A 20,903-nucleotide genomic window follows, 5' to 3' on the forward strand; every position below is an offset into this window, starting at 1 on the left:
TTGACCTCTGTAAGATGAGGCTCTGCTCTGCTCTGCTGAGGTCCCAGGTAACTAACTGCAGGGTCCAGTGAGACAGCGGGAGAGGAGGACGCAGGCGTGAGCTGCTGGCGCGGCTGTTTCCCGCTAGTAATATGAGTCGGCTTGGTCCCGGGTCTTTGTTCATGAATGACTTTCTGCTACTGAGATAGAGTCTCTGGTGGAGGAAAATAACCTCATGCAGTAAAGACAGCAGTTTTGAGGGGTTAAGTGCATTTGTCCATTGGCCTGGGTCTCTGACTCTCTCCAATGATAAAGCACGCATTGTGACCCAGACTCCCCCAGTCACACCCAAGGATGCTTGTCCTGTGCCTATCAAATTGCTGCAGGGCTGCCGGCCTCGGGAAGAGCAGCCCATCTCACATAAGAAGGTTTCAGAGGCAGGAACAGTGAGTAAGGCACAATCTCACAGGCACCCAGCTTGGACCAGCAGGATCTGAGGCCAGGGCCTAGCAGATGGAGCTGAGGGGAGAGCCTGTGAGTTCCCTTTGTGAAGAATTTGGTAGCACAATGCAGACACAGGAGAACTTGAAGTGCAGACGCGAAGGGGGCACCTGGGGAAGCTTGGATATTGAAAACAACCACGTGGTAAGGAGGATGCTGGGAGGTGGCCTGACAGAGGAAAAAGAGCTATCCCAGATAAAGGATTCAGCTCTGTGGCTGCAAACTGAGCTTCGCCTCCACGGACAGGCACTCTCCCTGCAGGATGCCGCAGAGCCCCCCGCTGGCTTGTACCAGACACCCCTGCAATCCAGGCCTGGGCCGTGTCCCACAGCCCTGGCCAAGAGAGCCGCTTGCCAGTGGTTTTCTTGCTCTACATAAACCAGACATGGCCTCTGCTTGCCAAGAGCACTTTGCTGTCAGGCTGGCGGGGCTGGGGCCTGGCTCTGGGCTCTGCAGAGGGGAAAGTCGGTGTGCTCACCTGCTGCCCACCCTGACCGTGCCCGGCTGGCCCAGCGTCACACACATCGTTCATGACAGGAGCTTGCAGAGCTGAGTGAAATGCGAGATCCTTAATGGAACACTGAGCGTCCTATTTGTCCCTCTTTTCAGCAGGTGGGACTCGTGCCTCACCTAACAGCCTGACCGCGGGAGCCAGGCTCACAGGAGAGCCATCTGTGTTGGTGCCTGAAAATCTCTGGCAGGTTTGGCCCTTCCCCCAGCACTCTGAAGAATGGGCCCCGGGGGGACATGCACAGGCATGACCTAGGACTCCAGCCTCCTTGGCCGGTTGTCATCACACCCCTGGCGCTTTTCTTATTCTCATGATCATGGGAGGTGGGCACTGGTATTTCCATTGTGCATGAGAGAAGAGTTCACATCATCATAACTTGCATTCTTGTTCCTGTGCAGTATTTCAATTTCAGTTTAGTACATACGATTATCCAGTGTCTAGGCAAGAACATGCAGTGAGTTGATCATCCTAACTTGCATTCTTGTCCCTGTACGGTATTTCAATTTCAGTTTAGTACATACGATTATCCAGTGTCTAGGTAAGAACATGCAGTGAGTCGGTGTTCCTGCCCAAGCAGTGAGAACTCGGTACTTGGGGAATGTGAGTTACTGACAGGTCAGTCTCCCTTTAGGGAGGTAGGATGGTTTGAATTATGTCCCCCACAGTTTGTATGTTGAGGTTTGAAGCCCCGGTACCTCAGAATGTAACTCTGTTTGGAGACAGGGTCTTTACAGGAGTAAAGGAGTAAAAATGTAATCTTTAGAGTGGGTCCTAATCCCACCCAACTGTTGTCATTGTCAGAAGAGGAGATGAGGATACAGACACACATGGGGAGGGGATGTGAGGACACAGGGAGAAGACACCACTTACAAGCCAGAGAGAAACCTCAGGAGAAACCAATCCCACAGACACCGAAATCTTGGACCTCCAGCCCCAGAGTGGTGAGAAATAAAATTCTGTGTAACCATCCTGTCTGCAATATTTTGTTATGACAGTCCTAGCAAGCTAGTATAAGAGGTCAGGCAGTGTTCTAGCTTTTCACTGCTGCGCAACAAATTATTCCACAACCTAGTGGCTTAAAATAACAGTCTTTTATGTATATAGTTCATGACTCTGTGGGTCTGGATTTCAGGCAGGGCTCATCCAGGCAGTTCTCCTCTGCGTGGAATTGCCTGGCATCACTTGGTGGTATTCAGTGGGCAGAGACTGGCCAGCCTGGGTGGTCTGAGACTCACATATCTGATGCTGAGGGTGGGGTGTAGAACGTGAGACACCCGATCACAGCTGGGCTTACAGACTGGAGTGCAGCCGCAGTCCACAGCCTCAGGGTAGCTGGACTTCTTATATGGTGGCTCAGGGATCTAAGAGTGAGGGTTCCAAGGAGCAACTGTATGGCTATTGATGACCTCACAGTAGGATGCAGCATCATTTCCAGCACCATACTCTACTAGTCAGAGGAGCCATGAGCCCACTCCGCTTTAAAGGGTGCAGGGGATTGTCCCCACCTCTCAGTAGGAAGAAGGGCAAAGACCTTACTGTCCAACCGCCCTATGTGGCACCCTGGGGAGATCATGCAGGGCATGGCATTTGGTGTGTACTAGCCCCTGTCATTTCAGTAACAAGTTGACTGGCTTTGGGCAAATCCTTTAGGCTTTAGCTTCTACCCTGTAAAAACGATAAGAGAAGTCAAAGGATCTCAGAGATGTTTCCAGCGCTAAGATTCTAGGATTGGATGTACACCAGAAAGTCTTATTCAAATGGTTTCTAAGCGTATCAGATCTCTCCTGGGAAGTCAAGGGTGTGGGGTCTGAGAAGGTCTGAGAAGGAGGGATGCATTTTACTCTGCATTTGTGGTTGAACGACTAGAGCTGGATTTGGGGCAGCTTCTGCTCTCTCCTTCTCTCTGGATCTGGTGGCTCATGTGCCTGGGCCCGATATGCTTTTGGAGGTAGGTGGGGCTTCCCGTGTGAGAACGGTGACAACCATTCTCATCACCACCATCAGAATGTCTGGAGCCATGGGGCACAGCACAGGGGACAGATGAGAGTCCCAGAGCAAGTGGCAGTGGTGAATGAATGAACGACTGTTAGGTTGGTGGGGGTAGGGACATGGAGATGCTGGAGCAGGTCTCTAGGGACACCTGAGTGCCTGGGAGTTTGGTCTCTGAGTAAGGGAGGATGTGACTATTCACTGTGGTGTTTACTTATTTAGCTCTCCTTAGAAAAATAGCGAATGCCTAATGGGCCCATCAGAGTGGGCACAGGAACTCGGGTGTGAGCTCCTTGAGTCTGGAGAAGGCACTCTTTCACCTTCTGTCGGGGGTGGAGGGTGAGAGTGGGGTGGGAAATGGAGCAATGAGGCTACTGGATCACAGTGCTGGGTCATCCAGGGGGACTCCGTGTGATAAGATCCAGGTCCTGTTGGCTGGCAGGAGAGGGAGCTGAGGTTTGTTGCAGGGTAGACCCAGCTAGTGAGTTACGGAGGAGAAGTAGTTCGGGCCAGGATGGAAACCCGGAAGCCCAGATAGAAGCTTTAAGGCTGTAAAGTGAAGTGCTCTTCTAACACAGGATTCCAGCAGGGCTTGAGCAGATGGCATCATGTTGGAGAGAACGAGAGCCGGGGCCCAGGCAGGACTGAGACGTCTAAGACTCCATGGTGTCAAAAGCAATGCCTCCAGTCTATTTCCTTTTTGATTCTTGCACAGTGCGGGTCACCTTCTTGCTGCAAATTTCAGTATGCTCCCGAGTGCTTAGGGCATCCGCAGATAAAGTGTGCTGAGCATGCCTAAGGGGGCTCTGATGGAGCAGCAACACGGGCGTGGAGACAAGAGGAAGTTCCCACAGCGGAAGTCAGCATGGAGCCCCCGTGGGGAAGGAGGACACACGTAGCCTGGGGCCATGTCAACAGCTCCTCTGTCCACCTGGAGACACTCTCTTGTTGAAGCCCTTCTCTGCTTAGACCTCAGGAGTTCAAGTCTTCATAAGGGAGACTGACACTGGATGCGGGTGGCACGGGTCAGGTTCTTTTTATGGGTATTTGATTTCCTTACATGTCATACAAGGGTCCCTAACCTCCAGGTCATGGACCAGTACCAGTCTGTGGCCTGTTGGGAATCGAGCCACACAGCAGAAGGTGAGCGACAGGTGATCGACCAGTCCCGCCTGAGCTTCTCCTCCTGTCACATCAGCGGTGGCATTAGATTCTCCCAGGAGCACGAACCCTACTGTGAACTGCGTGTGTGAGGAGCAGAGACTGCACACTCCTTATGAGAATCTAAGAAATGCCTGATCATCTGCGGTGGAACGGTTCTATCCCAAAACCACCCCCTACCCCACCATCTGTGGAAAAATCGTCTGCTATGAAACTGGTCCCTGGTGCCAAAAAGGTTGGGGACTGCCAATCTAATAGCTGTCTCCACTTTGTGACTCATTTTGTTTTATGTAAAATCACAGCCAATGGTAAAAATGCACCAGGCCAAAGAAGAACTTGAATTATGATCAAGTCTCTGAAGACGATTCAAGTGGGGTTGAGCTCAGAGGCTTTTCAATCACTTAGCTATATCAAAAAGTGTTAACTCAGTGGGCATGGTGTGACCCTGTCATCCCTGCACCTTGGGGGGCTGAGGCAAGGAGAATGGCTTGAGCCCAGGAGTTCCAGACCAGCCTGGGCAACAGAGTGAGACCAGATCTCTGCAAAGGAAAAACAAATTAGCCGGGCACGGTGACATGCACCTGTAGTCTCGGCTACTCAGGAGGCTGAGGAGGGAGGATCACTTAAGCTCTCGAGTCCCAGGCTGCAGTGAGTCAGGACATGAAAACTCCACTGCACTCCAGCCTGGGCGACAGCAACACCTTGTCTCAAAAAAGAAAAAATAAGTCAATAACTTTTTAGGATAAATCCATTGAGGGACTTTATATGGGAAGAGTTCTTTTCTCTTTGGCTTTTAGGATCAGTAATTGAAAGTGACAGAAGCAGGGTTTTGTACTGGCAGGAAGAGGAAATCCCTAGCTCAGGGAGTGACCTGGCAAAGGGGACTTGTGCATGGGGCTGGTCAGTGACTCTAAAGGACCTTTCTTTTATTTTCTTTGTTCTTTTTTTTTTTTTTGAGACGGAGTCTCGCTCTCGCCCAGGCTGGAGTGCAGTGGCGCGATCTCGGCTCACTGCAAGCTGCGCCTCCCGGGTTCACGCCATTCTCCTGCCTCAGCCTCCTGAGTAGCTGGGACCACAGGCGCCGCCACCGCGCCCAGCTAATGTTTTGTATTTTAGTAGAGACGGGGTTTCACCGTGTTAGCCAGGACGGTCTCGATCTCCGGACCTCGTGATCCGCCTGCCTCGGCCTCCCAAAGTGCTGGGATTACCGGCGTGAGCCACTGCGCCCGGCCCAAAGGACCTTTCTTACTCTAAGAGCTCAGGATTCCGTAATTCCAAGCCTCAACTTTTCTCCTTCAAAGATAAGCCTTTGGATCCAAGATGTTCACACGGGAACTACAGGCCCTGCCTGCAATGTTTTAAAAAAGGTTCTGGGGGATGTGTTTATGCATCCCCTGAGAAGAGACCAAGTTAGTCCTAATTGTGGTTTCTTTACCTTCAAATAATAAATGTCAGACTTGCGTGAGTCTGGACTTTTCACTCAGGGCTTATTTTCTAGGTGGAACCTTTGCTCCGTGAAAAAGTAAACACATCCCAGAAGGGCTGCAACACAGCAGCCACTCCACAGATCTGGGAGAAACGCTTCTGCCAACCCAGGGTGTAGCCGGGCTCCACAGAGCGAGGCCCGGCACTGTGTCCCATCCTCAGATCTGGCCGTGGACACTCTACTAGGGGGCTGTGACTTTCAAGCCTTTTTTTTTTAAACTGCAGTTTACATTTCCAACCCAGCACATACCCATATACGCAACCAAAGCAAAAGCTTCACAAAATAGCGACCTACTTCACTTCCCTCCCCACGATCGACTCTGATATTTCCACTCGTATTTTCTGCTAGGCCCTTTTATTTTCTACCTCATTTTAAAAAAATGTTGGTCGCAGTTCACTAAATTGACTTTGTGATGCATGAATGGGTGAGACCCTTAGTTTGAAATTTTGAGGGAGACTGAATTCTGAAGTCAATCCATAGATTTAGGCATATTTTAGCCCCACTTTATGGATGGGAAAATCAAGGCTTTGATGTTAATCAGTTTGTCGAAAGCTGTCAAGGCTGTCAGCATTGCTTAGGAAAATAAGAAGCTGAGATTGATATTGATGCATGTGTCTACGGACGGGTATGGTCATTCACATTTATTGATTCAACATTTATTGCCTGGTTACTATGCATCAGATGCTGCCTGACTCTATGGATATAAAAAATATAAAAATTAATAGTCCGGAGCTGGGTGCGGCAGCGTGTGCCTGCAGTCTCAGCTGCTTGGGAGGCCGTGGAGGGAGGATTGCTTGAGCCCAGGAGTTTGAGGACGTGGTCCCCTATGATCGCGTCATGATCGTCTGTGAATAGCCAATGCACTCTAGCCTGGGCAACAGAGTGAGGACCCATCTCTAAAAAAATTAATATATTAATTAATAAATTAATCTCTCTCCTCAGTGAACTCACAGCCTGGGAGATTAGAGCCAATTCAAGATGGAACTTTTTCCGCAGGGTCCCCTGAGCATGACTTTGGGAAACCTGGCCTTCGTGGATAGAGTGGAGAGGCTGGTCCTCGGTGGGTGAGTGTCCTGTTAGCTTTGGCTGCATGTGCATAAAATAAGGAGCGTTTAGTTTTAGGGGTGCCACATGCAGAACTGTAGCCTCCCTCCCCGCATTCCAGAGGATAGGAGCACGGTGTGGGAAGGGGGCCAAGTTCCCTCTCTCTTTGCCCAAACCCTCCCATTTGGTGTCTCCTGTCTCAGACAGAGGCCAGTGGCCGCACAGCATGTCTTTCTGTTAGTGGGAAGAGACAAGAAGCCCCTGGGTGCTGGATGGTGAGGTGTGACCACCAGGGAGGGCCCACATGCTGGCCTGGCTCCAGTGGCCATCTGGGGACAGCCAGGCTTTGGTTCTTCTCTGATGAGCTGATGGTGTGAAGGGCAACCCTGCAGTCCCAGAAAGTACAGTCATAATAATCCCATGCCCTGGGCTCTTTGATCACTCATACAACCCACCCAACAACCCAAGGAAGGGGCAATGAGCCCCATTTTGCAGATAAAGTAAAGCACCGTATAGTGAATATTGCCCAGGATCCTCAGCTAGAAATGGCCGAGGATTAGCCTTGGTCGGCCTGTGGGTGAGGGCTGAGGCTAATCCTAAGGAAGAGAGGAGCGTAAAAGAAACTGAGACTTGGCTGGAAGGCCCTGCGGGGGCAGGGTTTGCAGTTCCCTGTCCAGTCTTTGCCAGCTGCCCTGCACTGTGCCACCCTCTGCCCCTTTCTGCCCCAAGCTGGGGAAGGCTAAGACGGGCCCAGTGAGGGCACGGTGAGTGTGCATTTTTGAGATCCATGGAGCTCATGCACAAGGCCCTTACTCAACCTGCGCCCTCGGACCAGGCAGCTTGGGGAGCTCTTCTGCTCCTTCCCCAAGGCCCCACCTTAATTCGCAGAAACACATGAGCAGGACCTCCGTCTGCAGTTCCTGGGAAAGTCAGCCGCCTTGTCTTCCTGGAAACTCTGCTTCAGGCTCTGCCCTGTCGAGTGCGTCTCTGGGAATGAGGGTGTCTGCGGAGCTGGTTCTATCAGTGATGAGGCTTTGCTGCAAAATGGTTTATCCTCTGGGCTGATGCAGTGGACTCTAAACGGTGTGGGTGGAGAGGGTGCGGGAGGCGGCAGGGCCTGCTGCTCCTGCCTGTGCTCCTGGCTCACTTGCCTCAGTCGTGCTCTCCCAGACCCATAATGGCATCAGAGTTTGGAAATTCCTGGGCAGATACAAAATGTTCATGCCAAATGCTCATGCGAAAGGATTGCTGGTATAGAAATACCTTTTTATTTCTACATCAAAGTAGAAATAAAAAGTTTGCTCCTTGGGGAGACCACAAAAATAGAAGCTGGGCCCTTTTCCATCTCCTGCAGATAGCTGGCCATGCCAGGGCCTTGGTAAGGAAAGGGGTCATTCAGATTCTTGAGTGTGCACTTCTTGGCCCTTTATCAAACTAATACATTTAATGTGAGAATCAAACCATTATTGTCAAGCAAGAACAATGGGTCTAGGTCCCAGACAAAGCCATCTAGAGTTTCACAGACCAGAACCGTGTTATTCAAGTTGGACACCCCACCCCCGATTCAATTTATTTATTCAGCCAGGGACTTGGGGAATATATAATTTAAGTTGGAAAACAAGACTGAGAAGGGTATTGTATGTCAATCTGGTTACCAAAAGAGAGGCTACAGTCCAGCCTTGTCTTGATACCATGTGGCTTTCTCCAGAGGCCCCTATGTAAATCCAGAGACTGTGTGCTGACAAAGCCTTTTGATAAGATCAACCTTACACCCGACCTTAAAAATTTCAATGGGAAAACTAGAGTTTTGCTTTGAATAAGCCATCAGCTTGGAAGAGGTCCCTCTATTGCGATGAAGTCCATCAAGCAATGAGAATATTCAGCCAGACACGCTTTGCAAGCTTCCCTGCATGCCCGAACTCGGGAGCAAGTTCAGGAGGCTTGAGAAAGAGCTGAGAGAGACCTAGCTGGTGTGGGACGTGACACAGTAAGATCTGGGTTTCTGTAGAGGGACAGACTTTCAAGGTTCCGGATGAAACCACTCCCGTCTTTGTGTATGGAATGAACTGTGTCCTCACTCCAAATTCCTATCTTGAAGTTTCAATCCGCAGTACCTCCGAATGGCTGAATTTGAAGATAGCGCCTTTAAGGAGGTAATAAATAAGGTTAGATGAGGTCGTTAGGGTGGGCCCTAACCCAGTGTGATTGGTGTCTTTATTAGAAGAGCAGATGAGGGCACAGACACAAAGGAACGGCCCTGGGAGGACAGAGGGAGAGGAAGCCGTCTGCAGGCGAAGGGGAGAGGCCTCAGGAGAAACCAGCCCTGCCCACACCTGGGCCTTGGGCTTCCAACCCCCAGGACTGTGGGGAAATGAAATTCTGTTTAAGCCAACCAGGCCGTGGCGTTTTGTTATGGCAGCCCTAGCAACAGAATCCACTTTGTGAGGAAGAATGACTTCATTGGGCAGTTCCAGCGATGGCTTGGGGACATTTTGAGGTGACCTAGAAAACCAATCATTAAGCTTTCAATTTCCAAAAGAAGTTATTCTAATGTAATGAATGAAAAAGACATCCTCGCTCCCTGCCTGCCTCCCACCCAGCCCCAACCCTGGGGAGTGAGGATGAGAGGGGCTCAGGCATGGGGCGAGGGAGTGCTGAAGAAGGTGTGTATTAGTCCGTTCTCTCATTGCTGTAAAGAACTACGCAAGGCCGGGCGCGGTGGCTCAAGCCTGTAATCCCAGCACTTTGGGAGGCCGAGACGGGCGGATCACGAGGTCAGGAGATCGAGACCATCCTGGCTAACATGGTGAAACCCCGTCTCTACTAAAAAAAATACAAAAAACTAGCCGGGCGAGGTGGCGGGCGCCTGTAGTCCCAGCTACTCGGGAGGCTGGGGCAGGAGAATGGCGGGAACCCGGGAGCCGAGATTTTGAGCCGAGACTCCGCCTCAAAAAAAAAAAAAAAAAAGAACTACGCAAGACTGGGTAATTTATAAAGAAAGAGGTTTAATTGGCTCCTGGTTCTGTAGGCTCTGCAGCAAGCATGGCTAGGGAGGCCGCAGGAAACTTTCAATTGTGGCAGAAGGTGAACAGGGAGCCAGCATGTCCCACGTGGCTGGAGCAGTAGGAAGAGAGTGAAGGGGGATGTGCCACACACTTTTCTTTCCCCCCAAGACAGAGTCTGGCTCTGTCGCCCAGGCTGGAGTACAGTGGTGCGATCTCGGTTCACTGCAACCTCCACCTCCCAGATTCAAGTGATTCTCATGCCTCAGCCTCCTGAGTAGCTGGGATTACAGGTGAGTGCCACCACGCCTGGCTAATTTTTGTATTTTTAGTGAAGATGGGGTTTTACTATTTGGCCAGGCTGGTCTCGAACTCCTGACCTCAGGTGATCTGCCTGCCTCGGCCTCCCAAAGTGCTGGGATTACAGGCATGAGCCACCATGCCCAGCCCACACTTTTAAACAACCAGATCTGGTGAGAACTCAGGGTCACGAGAACAGTAAAGGGGAAGTCTGCTCCCAGGATCCAGTCATCTCCCGTCGGGCCCCTCCCCCAACACCAAGGATTACAATTCGACAGGAGATCTGGGCGGGGACCCGAATCCAAACCATCTCAGGGTGCAGGGTCCGGCATGGCTACTGGGGCCTTGGCTTTGTAACAGGTGTGAACCTGACCATGCAAACTCAGATAGGAAAGGCTGCTCTTCTTCCCTCTTCCTTTCAAATCAAATTAAAGCTGACTCAGCCCTTCCCCTGCTGAGCTGGTGAGAAATCCAACTCAGTCAATGGGGCTGTGAGCAAGGTGTTTTCAATTTTATATTTTTTATTTCTTACATTGTGGTAAAATATCTATCACATTAAGTTTACCATTTTCACCGCTTTTAAGTGTACATCCCTAATGCTGTGCAGCCACCACCACCATCCATCTCCAGAACGATTTCATCTTCTCAAACTGAGACTCTGTACCCATCTAACACTAACTCCCCACTCTCTGCTTCCCTGGCCCCTGGCAATACCCATTCTACTTGCTATGACTTTGACTACTTTAGGTACCTCGTCTAAGTGGAACCACACGGTATTTGTCCGTCTGTGACCGGCTTATTTCACTGAGCACAGGCCATCCAGTTCATTCACGCAGCATGTGTCAGAATTCCCTTTCTTTTTACAGTGGAGTAACATTCCTTGGTAGGGATTAATCACACTCGTTTGTCCATCATCTCTTGAATATGCTGCTACGGACATGGGTGTGCCAATATCTGTTCGAGTTCTTGCTTTCCATCCTTCTGTGCATTTGTCTGGAGAAGAATTGCTGGGTTGTATGGTCATTCTAAGTTTAACTTTTTCAGGAACTGCCATACCGTTTTCCACAGTGGTGGCACCATTTCACATTCTCACTGGCACTGCACAAGGGTTCCAATACCCACATCTTCACCCACACTTGTTATGTTACGTTTTAGGTTTTTCTTTGGGTAACCATCCTAACTGGTATGCCAAGTATTTGGCAAAGGGGACTGGATCTTACAGAGTCCCAAAGCACCAGGGAGACCATTCTGGTCACCACTTGAGGTCTTACCCTCAATGGACATGAATTCTGTTGCTGCCAAAGTGTGGTCACCTCTCCAAGGGCTGAGAGACAGTGCTCAAGACCTGGCCTCCTCAGACATATCATTCAGCTGCCCCTGAGTGCCTGCCATCATCTCAGAACACCGGCATGGGGAGGTCCTCACAGTCCCTGGCCCCTTCTCAGTGCTGGGCCCCTTGTCCTCTCTCTCCTGCCCTCCCAGAACACGCACACAATCTCCTCAACAAGCCCAGGCCACAGGCACACAGCCAACTCCAGCACCGAATGCCGCTCATCAACGTGCTTTGGCTAGCTCACAACAAACTTAGCTTTTCCTTTCATTAAAATCCATGCCTGCAGTGGAAGATTAACCATGAACCAGCAGCCAGACGGGAGACGGCTTGGAATCCCTGCACTGTCTGCCCTCCTGATGGGCCCCTCGGCTGGCGGGTGTGGCACAGCCACTGACCCTAAGGACAGGGCTTCCTAAGTGCTTCTTCCTTTGCCCCAGGCCAGCCCTGTCGTAAGCGTTCTCTGTGCTGGACACCTGGAGTAGCCCTTCACAAAGGCAGGTGAGAAATGGGCCTGGGGTGACCCCGTGGGGCTCTGTGATGCAAACCTCCCCACAGGCCTGCTGACCTGCATGCAGTGGAGATTTTATAAAAACGCTGGGAAAGCAAAACATAAATTCTGTTCTCAAGAATGCACATTTTCACACAGTAATTTCACAAACAAGCAAGCAAGGTAAATAGAGTCATTTAACTTTTCCTTGTTGATAGCTGTCTCAATACCACGGCTCCATAATGGCTGTATTTTTCTGGCTTTGGCCCGTCCAGCTCGCTATCTGTGAGAACCAAGGGTCTGATCTGGGGGCACGGGGGGATTCTGGGCAGGGATATGGGGAGATGTTTTAATGGAGGGCTACTTGTAGGCCTAGACACTTCTTGAGTTCTCAAGACAGTCTACAGGCTTGAGATTTCCCTGTGCACCTATGGACTAGGTCGATGTTGTGTGCAGTAAGTGAGGAAGTCTAATGAAGACTAATCCCAGATAATAACCACAAAGACTGCCTGCTTGTGCAGGTGAGAACACGACAATGACCTCATGTAATTCTGGTGACTACCATTCAGGAACGGGATGACAACATTGAGATTTAGGTATTTATTCCACCTATATTTTATTTTTAAATAACCCCCCCCTTTTTTTTTTAGGGCTGTTTTAGGTTCACAACAAAATCGAGTGGCAGGCATAGAAAGTTCCCATACACTGCCTGTTCCCACACATGCACAGCCTCCCTCACTACAGACAGCCCCCAGGACAGTGGCACATCTGTTACAGTCAGGTGACCCTGCATTGATACACTGTTCACACCCAGAGTTCAGAGTTTATGTAGGAGTTCACTCTTGTTAGACATCTATAAGTTTGGACACACGTATGATGCGTAGCATCTTGCAGAGAGTCTCACTGCCAGAAAAATCCCTGGTGCTCTGCCTATTCATCCCGCCCTCCCCTTGATCCCTGGCAACCACTGATCTTTTTTTCTGTCTTCATAGCTTTCTCTTTTCCAGAATAGGCACTGGCTTTTTAAACTTTGTAGAATTTAACAACCATTAAAACTTTTTGAAAGCTTTTTATGTCCTTTGTATCAAACCCAAATTCCTTCAGCTGTCAAGGTCACATTAAATTAGACCATTCCTTGTCTTATTTTCTGCAGACACCACACCCTGCACCGTCATCATTGCTGTGATTCATACCTAGCTTGACGCTTCACAGTGCACTGTTCACAGGAGCTGACTCATTAGTCATGCGCTCATGGCTCACAAGCTTTTCCTCATCATTCACTTTTCCTGTTTTTAAAAAGCAGCTTTATTGAAGTATAACTCACCATAAAAATCCACTCACTATGGACCATCCTCAGTTTATAATGGGATTATATCCTGATAGACCCATTGTAAGTTGGAAATACTGTTAAGCTGAAAATGTGTTCAATATACCGAACCTCCCGAACATCGCAGCTCAGCCCAGCCTACCTTCAACACGCTCGGAACACTGACATTAACCTATCGTTGGGCAAAACCATTCAACACATAGCCCATTTTATTATAAAGTGTTGAATATCTCCTGTAACTTATTGAATACTGTGCCCAAACTGAAAAACAGAAGTGTTGTATGGGTATGCAAAATATGATTTCTACTGAATGTGTATTGCCTCTGAGCCATCCTCAAGTCAAAAAAATCGTCGAGTGAACCATTGTAAGCCAAGGACTGTCTGTACAAGTGTACAATTCAGTGATTTTTTAAAATCAAATTTATAGAGTTGTGGAGCTCTCGCTGCGACCCGGTTTTAGGATGTTTTTGTCACTCCAGAGATTGCTCTTGTGCTCACTTGCAGTCCTTTCTTCTACCCTAGTCCCAGGCATTTGTGAATCTTTCTGATTCTGCAGATTTGCCATTTCTGGACATTTTATATAAATCGAATCACACAATATGTAGTCTTTTCTATCTGGCTTTTCTCCCCTAACTTAATGTTTCTGAGACTCATCTGTGTTAGAGGATGGGTCATTGGTAGTGGCTCTCCTTTTCAGATTACAGCCATTCCAGTGGGCTTGCCGTGTTTCTCGTGGGTTTATTAGCCATTCACATTTCTTCTCTGGTGAAACGTGATTGAAATACTTCATCCCTTTAAAAATTGGATTATGAGGGGAATGGGGAAACAATGGTCAAAGGATATCAAATCTTAGGAGGAATAAGGGTTTCTTTTGAGATCTGTTGCACAGCGTGGCGAGTATAGTTAATAATAATATTAGTTAATAATAGTGTTAATAGTTAATAATGATAGTTATAGTGTAGTGTACATTTCAAAATTGCTAAGACTCAGCTGGGTGCAGTGGCTCACACCTATAATCCCAGCACTTTGGGAGACCGAGGAAGGCGGATGACTTGAGGTCATCAAGACTAGCCTGTCCAACATGGCGGAACCCCATCTCTAATAAAAATACAAAAAACATTAGCTGGGCGTGCTGGTGCATGCCTGTAATCCCAGCTACTCGGGAGGCTGAGGCAGGAGAATTGCTTGAACCTGGGAGGTGGAGGTTGCAGTGAGCTGAGATTGCACCATTGCATGCCAGCCTGTGTGATAGAATAAGACTCCATCTCAGCCGGGCGCGGTGGCTCACGCCTGTAATCCCAGCACTTTGGGTGGCCGAGGCGGGCGGATCACAAGGTCAGGAGATCGAGACCATGGTGAAACCCCGTCTCTACTAAAAATACAAAAAATTAGCCGGGCGCGGTTGTGGGCGCCTGTAGTCCCAGCTACTCGGGAGGCTGAGGCAGGAGAATGGCGTGAACCCGGGAGGCGGAGCTTGCAGTGAGCCGAGATCGCGCCACTGCACTCCAGCCTGGGCGACAGAGCGAGACTCCGTCTCAAAAAAAAAAAAAAAAAAAAATTTGCTTAGAGTCAATTTCAAAAGTTCTCGTTACAAAAAATGGTAAGTATTTGAGGTGATGGATATGTTAATTAGCTTGACTTAATTAGTCCACATTGTATTCATAAATCATGACATTGTTTTATGCCCCATTAATATATACAATTACACATTGCAAATTTTATAACAAAAAAATTGGGTGTTTTCTTGTATTAAGCTGTAGGAGTTCTTAATATACTCTAGGTAGACACCCTTTAATTAGATATATTATTTGCAGAATTCTCCCCCCAGTCTGTAGCTTGTGTTTTCATTTTCTTAAGAGTGTCTTTTGAAGACCAAAATTATTAATTTTGATAAAGTTCAAGTTATCAAAACTTTTTTGATGATATTTTTGGTGTCATTCTAAGTAATCATTGTCCAACTAAACTTCACAAAGATTTCCTCCTATGTTTTCATCTAGGTGTTTTGTAGTTTTAACTTTTATATTTAAGTTGATGCTCCATTTTGGATTTTTTTGTGTATCGTATGAGGTGAGAATATAAGTTTTTCATTGTTTTTGTTGTTGCATGTGGATATCTAATTGTCCCAGCACCATTTGCTGAAAAGCTACCCTTTCATCATCCAGTTACTTTGGCAAGATTGTCTGGAAACATAAAGGTATATTTCTTGCTTTTGTATTCTGTTCCGTTGATCCATGTGAATCCCAACATGGATTCCATGCTGCCTGGATCACTGCAGCTGTATGCGAAGCTTTGAAGTGGGGCAGAGGCTCAGTCTGATGAGACACATTTGTTCATGCTCCCTGGCCCACTTTCTGGAACTGTGAATCTGTTTACAGGTTACTTATGGACTTTCTTTCTTTCTATTCTTTTTTTTTTTGAGACAGGGTATCACTCTGTTGCCCAGGCTGGAGTGCAGTGGCACGATCTCGGCTCACTGTAACCTCTGCCTCCCAGGTTCAGGAGATTTTCCTGCATCAGCCTCCCTAGTGGCTGAGACTACAGGCATGTACACACGCCACTACATCCGGCTAATTTTTGTATTTTTAGTAGAGACGGGGTTTTGCCATGTTGTCCAGGCTGATCTCAAACTCCTGACCTCAGGTGATCTACCTGCCTTGGCCTCCCAAGGTGCTGGGATTACAGGCATGAGCCACCGTGCCTGGCCCACTTACAGACTTACTTTCTTCAAGCTTAAACCAGTTTCTGGGAATCCTAAATCTTAGATGTGCTGAAGAAGAAGCTTGCCAGAGAAAAATGTTAAGGCCCTTCTGAGTCCTGTCTCTGAGTCACTTCTATCAGAATCAAAGAAATCTCAACTGGTCCAATGAGACCAATCGACCTTGGTCCCATTTATAAAGGGTGGCAGAGTCCAGACCTGACTATTGTGTGGTTTAAATAAATGGACCCCAGGAGGCCTGTCCTTTGTAACTTTCTAATAGATTAGAGACTTCCCTGATTACCTGAAATCTGTTCCCATAGAGTTAAAGAAAAAACAGTGACTGACAGAAATTTTTGAGCTTACAGGATAGCAGATAAGAAAAAAACGTGCTGAAACACTGAAATTCCCTCCACTTTTTTTTGTTTTGTTTTGAGACAGAGTCTCACTCTGTCACCCAGGCTGGAGTGCAATGGCTCAATCTCAGCTCACTGTAACCTCTGCCTCCCAGGTTCAAGCAATTATCCTGCCTCAGCCTCCCAAATAACTGGGATTACAGGCACATTCCACCACGCCCAGCTAACTTTTTGTATTTTTTTGTAGAGATGGGGTTTCACCATGTTGGCCAGGCTGGTCTTGAACTCCTCACCTCAAGTGATCCACCCACCTCGACCTCCCAAAGTGCTGGGATTACAGACATGAACCACTGTGCCTGGCCTCCCGCCACTTGTGAGATAACAAAACCGGCTGAAGTTGGTTGGAACCAACGTAGCCAACTTGAGTCTGTGCAGAATGAACTAGCTGACCTAACAGCCAGAATTTCTACCATACGTCTCTTACAAACTCCTCTCAAATTTGTATGTGCCACCCATGAGGACGAAGGAAGAGATAACTCTCACACCTGAGGACCTTCAGACCTTCTCTTTCCTTCCACCCATCACCTGCTAATCCCAGAAACCACTCCTTAAGCTTTTTCTAATAAAATAGCTGCCTTGAAGTCAGCACAGGGAGACAAATTGGAGTTGGATTCCTGTCTCCTTGTTAGTTGACTCACAGTAAAATCTTTTCTTTTCTCAAAAACTCAGCATCATAGTACTGACTTCTAGCACATCGGGCAGAAAGCCCTTTTGCCTGGTAACAATGACCCACCTGGAACACTGTGTCACATCTGCCTAAAAGGTACACCACATTCAACTGCCCCGATGCCTAGATTTCACCGTTGCCAGTTATTATAGTGTGTGCTGTGTTCTTGTAAAAATACGGTCTCCTCCATTCACTAAGTTGCAAGCTCCATGCCTTCTGCTTTTCGTGTTTTAGAATAACCGTCTCAGGTTTGGCATACTGTAGGTACTAAATAGATTCGTGTAGGCTGATGGACTAGTTCATTTCTCATAGGTCTTGCCCTCTTTCTGATTTTATTTAGAAAAAAAGCAACTAAGTTTGCATTCAGTTTCTAAAATTTAAACTTTGTCACACTTAAATTTTCTTTACCAGGTATTTATCACTCTATAATAAAACACTCCAACATTAAATTACTTAAAATAATAATGATTTATTTGCCTACAATTCTGCAATATGACACCAGCTCAGCTGAGACCCAGGTAGTACCTCTGCTGTCTCACCTGAGGTCACTGATGAAGTACAGTCATCTGAAAGCTTGACTGGGGCCGGGTGATGCAAAAAAGCCTCACCTACATAGCTGGCACCTCAGACGGGACGGCTGGAACAGCTTGGGTCTGTTCTTCTTGGCTGATCGTCTCTCTCCATGAGATCTCTTTGGCAGAGTCCTCGAACTTCTTCTTCTTCTTTTTTTTTTTTTTTAGATGAAGTATCACTCTTTTGCCCAGGCTGGAGTACAGTGGCATGATCCTGGCTCACTGCAGCCTCCACCTCCTGGGTTCAAGTGATTCTCCTGCCTCAGCCTCCCTAGTAGCTGGGATTACAGGCATGTGCCACTGTGCCCAGCTGAGTTTTGTATTTTTAGTAGAGATGGGGTTTCACCATGTTGGCCAGGCTGATCTCAAACTCCTGACCTCAAGTGATCTGCCCACCTCAGCCTCCCAAAGTGCTGGGATTACAGGAGTGAGCCACTGCGCCCGGCCATTGAACTTCTTAATATAATAGCTCAGGACTTCAAGACAGCAAGCATGGAGGCTGCAGTGCCTCTTAAGGTCTAGGCTCTAGCACTCTCACCTGTCATTGCTGCTGCATTCTGTTGGTCACAGTGAGTCATAATGCTGTAATCCCAGCAGGGAAAATAGGCTCCTCCTCTTGATGGGAGAAGTGTATGGGCATTCAGAGACAGGAGGAACTTTTGGCTACCGTCTTTGTAGATGATCCACCACAACTCCCACCCGGAGAGCCTTCGTTTCGTATGTTAAGTGCCACACTGTAAGACGTGGGAACAGAGTAAATGCTCAAAAAATAGTAATTGGCTGATTGTAGAGGTGCCTCCTCAAGGTGAGAGTAGCACAAAACAGGAAGGTGACATTGGCGACATTGAGAGTTAAACCTCACAATTTTTTCTAGAACTTTGTGCCAAGTCTGATGATGTTAAGGTCGACTCTACCAGTCATGATGAAATCTTTTACTGGAGCACAGGCTCTAACCAGTGCTTTTAGTCCAATTTATTAGAATAAAAATAGATTAAAACAAAATCTCACTTCTCCTTTTGTAAAAAAAAAAAAAATCTGCTTCCCATGTCAGACAGCTCCAGGTCATTCTGTTTCACCCACCATCAAGTTCTGTCACTTCCACCTACCAGATAGCCCTCAAATCTGTCTGTTCCTCTATCTGCATTCCTCATCCTCTTACCTCTGACCTACCTCATTCATCTTCCAGCCTCCAGCATGCTTCTCTTCCACATCACTACCAGTGTCATTTTTCTAAAATGCTCATCCTATAGGACACTCTTATGCCCAGAGGATGAAGTCTCCATTGCTTAGAAGAGTGCCCAAAGGCTTTTGGGATTTAGCCCTGCCTACATCTCTGGCCACTTCTACCTCTGCTCTCCACTTGAATTATTTACCCCAGGCATGCATGTTAACTTATAGTGCTTGAAATTTTCCTTGAGTATGCTTTTCTATTTTAAGTCTCTGTACCTTTGCACATACTGTCCCTTGGGCCTGGAATACCCCTCCCCAACCTCTAACATCCACCTGATGAAAACTCCTGTTAATGCACATCAGCTTTTCAAAGCCTCGTCACACACTCATCCATGCAATTATGTAAAACGATTTAAAGCCAACATTTCTGGGCAGTTTCAGCCTGCAGTAGTATTTAATGGTATCACACAGAGTCACAGACATTGTTGATTCCTGCACAAAAGCTGGTCCTCCTTTCAATCCTTGCTAAAAGACTTTGACTTGGCTCAGCTTCTCACGTTCTCTGTGCTTCGGGGGATGTAGGTCCCAGCTCAATGGGAAAAATCATCATTGACCCAAACCATGATTTAGACATGACCATGTAATGCAGCTCTGGCCAGTGTAGGGTGAGTAGAGTAGAAACCTGTGGAGGGATTTCCAGGAAACCCTTCTTCACCCTTAAAAAAATGTAAAAGAGAAAAAAATGATTTTTTTCTTTCCGCTGGATGTTGTCCAGTTCACATATGATAAACCCCAACTTGCTAAGAACATGAAAATGACAGAATTGAAAGTTGAAAGGAAATTGGGTCCTTAATAACAGCCCTGAGTTGCAGACTTAAACATCTCTGAAATTGACCTAGATGTTGACTTTTGATGTGAGACAAAACAAGTTTCTTTATTGTTTATGTCATTTTAATTTGGATTTCTTATTGACATGTTGGCCCAAATTGAGTCACATGCTCTTGTCTGAACTGTTAACCTAAGGATGGAAATGTTGATTAATTTATTCTGAGCTACACTCTCCATCTCTGGTATCTATTATATATTTTATAATATAGTATTTTAGATTATTTTTAGATTATTAGTTTCTCATTATTTGTGGATTTTGTATTTATAAATTTACCCACTGGCTAAAATTTATTTGTAACCCCAAAATCAATACTTTCAGCACTTTTATGGTCTTTTGTGGATGTGTGCATGTGCAGAGTAATGTAAAAATGGAGTCTCTCAGCACACAGGTACCTAGCTGAGGCAGAACAAGGCAATTCTCTGCCTCCTTATACCATTAGTGTCCGTCTTGCTATCTATCTGGTGCCGTATTTTTTACATTTTTGTGCTTTTGTTGGTAATGTTGCTGTTTAAAATGGCCTCCAAGCATCGTGCTGAGTGCTAGCTAGCGTTTCTGAGAACACAAAGTCTGTGGTTTTCTCAGGGAGGGAATACGTGTGTGACAGAAGCATTTTTCAGGTAGGAGCTATGGTGCTATTGGCTGTGAGCTCGATGTTAATGAATCGACAATATATACTAAATAACGTATCCTGAAACAGAAACATACATAAGACAAGGTGATGTATTGATCAGTTGGTGAAAATGTTGTGGCCAAGAGCTTGTAGGAACCTACCCCTGCAGTTCTCTTTGGAGCAATGCTTCTGTATTTGCTAATTCAGTCTTTGCAGTGACTTTATAAGACGTAACAGCCACTAATAATGAGAAGCAATCAACTACATAAGATGTATAAGCTAATGGGGAAGAAATACAAACCATCATGTTAATGTGATGGAAATTCACCTGGGAACATTCTGGAAGACTTCAGTAGAGGAACGATCCCTCAGCTGAGTCTGGGAAGAAGGGCTCACCGGGGGCTCAGAAGATGGGTGAGTAGGAGAGATGGGAGCATGTGACGTTTCTCAGAGTTGCCAGAAGATTGGCATCAGGTCAGGGAACGCAGAGGGAGGCTGGGAAGGTGGGCTGCCATGATGGTTCCAAAGCTCTTCTGTATCAAAGAATGTGGGTGATTTTTCGATAAAGCCACTCCTCAGCACTCTCATGCCCTAGCCATGTGAATAGGCCCCTGTGGCTGTGTTTGTACCAGGCTGTGACCCTCCTGACTAAGGTCACATAGCTGGGCAGTGCTCCATAGCTCCAGAGCTGGGCTATGACAGTATGATTACTCTCCTAAGAATTTGGAATTGAAACTGGAGTCACTAAGCAGACTTAGTTAGAG

The 20,903-nt window shown here is 47.4% G+C and overlaps 1 long non-coding RNA gene across 5 annotated transcripts in view; it reads left to right on the plus strand.

Moving 5' to 3' along the window:
* Nucleotides 1-248: 248 nt before the first annotated feature.
* Nucleotides 249-20,903, plus strand: part of LOC105464808 (uncharacterized) — a 37,852-nt gene continuing 17,197 nt past the window's right edge. For 2 of the 5 annotated variants that reach the window (XR_011624136.1, XR_011624138.1), the window contains exons 1-4: nt 249-624; nt 1,090-1,181; nt 1,793-2,939; nt 6,570-6,691. This is a non-coding gene — a long non-coding RNA (uncharacterized lncRNA). Of the gene's footprint in view, nt 625-1,089; nt 1,182-1,792; nt 2,940-6,569; nt 6,692-8,892; nt 9,262-9,848; nt 10,143-20,903 lie in introns of those variants that run through there. The other 3 variants (XR_011624139.1, XR_011624135.1, XR_011624137.1) reach the window with 3 other exon arrangements.

The sequence above is a fragment of the Macaca nemestrina genome, chromosome 5 (assembly GCF_043159975.1).
Source record: "Macaca nemestrina isolate mMacNem1 chromosome 5, mMacNem.hap1, whole genome shotgun sequence".
NCBI lineage: Eukaryota > Metazoa > Chordata > Mammalia > Primates > Cercopithecidae > Macaca > Macaca nemestrina.